Genomic DNA, 2,103 nt, shown 5'->3' with positions numbered 1-2,103 from the left:
TAGGCGGTGTTGTCAAAAGAGCCTTAGACCGTGAAGTATCCTACGGTAAAGATATTCAAAATGCCTCCGACGTCTACTCGTCTTTAGAACAGACTGTACCTTCAATAAAATGTATTTACATCAGTGAAACTGAAATTGATGAAGTTCGCAAATTAATACCAACTTCTCTGAAAGCTGTTCCAGGTACTATGAGTATCCATGAGGTTATAGCCATGAAAAGTAATGATAAATTAATTTATCATCGTCCATTAACTTGTTTTTGTAATGGTTTTATCTGCAATTGTTTTGATATGAAAATGCACCAATTCGAAACAGTTTTTACTGAGAAGCCAACGGATCCTTCAACGCCTGCTAACACCGATATTTCATGTTGCGATGACTTGTTTTCTGTTACGGATTTATTATTAGATGAAAATGTAGCTTTAAATGAAGAAATTGAGTGCGTATCTCAAGTTATAGATATGGAACAACACATTGAAGATAATTTAGCCACAAAAATAACTGTTGTTAATGAAGAGATTGACAGCGTACTTACTAACGAAAATATTAACAGTCAAGTTTTAGACATAGAGTATAATGCCGAACCTAATGCAACCACAGAAATAACTGTTTGTAATGAAGATATTGAATCGATTAAGGAAAATATTAACAGTCAAGTTTTAGGTATAAAACAAGACACTGAACAACATTTCATTACAAATATTGTAGATATATCAGACATTACACACAATGACAAAAAACAATTACATAATGTGCAGCATAATTTAGGAGGGCCAAATCCTTCAATTTTACAAATAACTGACAAATCAATATTTTCGCAAACAAAATCTTTACGAACCGTAGTAAGACGTCGAGTTCCTTGTACACGATGCAAGATGGGTATGAGCATGTATGAACTAGTAAGATGTATGACGTGTAACAGATATTATTGTCGGCGTTGCATTGGTGGAGAGACAGATACGGACTTCATAATTTGTGCCTCATGTTTTAATTCATTTTGAACAGCTTTTAGTGGGTAGGTATTATAAATAAAATACAGATAGATTTTATAAAGAAACAGATATATTAAACATATTTATTGGTTTCAGGTACAGTCCCCCGTTTTTAGAAATGGGAGTATTAATAAACATTGACAAGTTTTTGTCTAAGTCTGACTTCCGCTTTCTTCTAAGAAACAAGCTGCCTTGGCCTTGGAGCGAAACACACTATATAAAATCACCAAGATGTGTTAATTGTAATTGGCAGACAAAACCATTTATCATCATGCAAATTCACTTTGTATCATCAATGAATACTGAAGCCATAAAGAGTTTATTGGATGATATATATGTTTGGTGCCCTAATTGTGATTTTTTCTTATATGATCATTACACTCCAGACGAGTGTGAGATTTGCAATGCGTAATTTTTATAATAATTTCATAGCTAATATAATAGCATAAGTAAATAATACTTAAGTTTATTTGATATCCCATTTGTGATTTAGACATACTTACCTATAACGATTTTTGATTGATTTACTTTAGAATAAGTATAATTAATTTTCACGTAAAATGTGATTGATAGTACAATATTCAACGACAGTTCTTTTAAAATACTAGGCTCGGACAAAATTTGTGATTTCTAAGATAGCTAATTAACATCATTCTCAATCTTAAGTTCGAATTATGTTAAATAAAAACATTGTTTTGAAGTGTATTGTATATACTCAGCCTTATAAGTTCTTGTTGTGTTACCAAAGTTCCTACTTTGTTATTGTCCTGATAGAGATGACTGATTTTTCTATTATTATTTAAAATTTAACAATTTTTTATAATAATTAAGAATTTTAGAGCATAGATTGTTGATTTATTTTGTAATTTTAATTAAAAAATGACTGAGATTCTGCCTGTGAACTTAATAATTTAAAATGTTTTCCAAGCAGGTGTTCCAAAGGTAACGAAATGGACAAAATGTTGTCTATTTCTTCTAAAGTATTGATCTTATAATTAAAGTTTTTTGTTATCTGTCTGTGTTTTCATTTAAAATATTTAAAATGTATTAAAAAGGTTTGCAATCTTTTACGTGTTTTCATTTTTAACGAATTTTATTCGGTAACGTAATA

The 2,103-nt window shown here is 30.1% G+C and overlaps 1 long non-coding RNA gene across 1 annotated transcript; it reads left to right on the top strand.

Annotated features, from left to right (window-relative positions):
• The first annotated feature begins 927 nt into the window (after positions 1-927).
• LOC123659032 lies at positions 928-1,692 on the top strand. Its single transcript, XR_006743962.1, has 2 exons — positions 928-1,015; positions 1,089-1,692. It is a non-coding gene; the product is annotated as an uncharacterized LOC123659032 (long non-coding RNA).
• The last annotated feature ends 411 nt before the right edge of the window (positions 1,693-2,103 follow it).

Source organism: Melitaea cinxia, chromosome 13 (assembly GCF_905220565.1).
Source record: "Melitaea cinxia chromosome 13, ilMelCinx1.1, whole genome shotgun sequence".
NCBI classification, from domain to species: Eukaryota; Metazoa; Arthropoda; class Insecta; order Lepidoptera; family Nymphalidae; genus Melitaea; species Melitaea cinxia.
The sequence above is the reverse complement of the archived record's forward strand: the minus strand, read 5'-3'. Positions and strand labels throughout refer to the sequence as shown.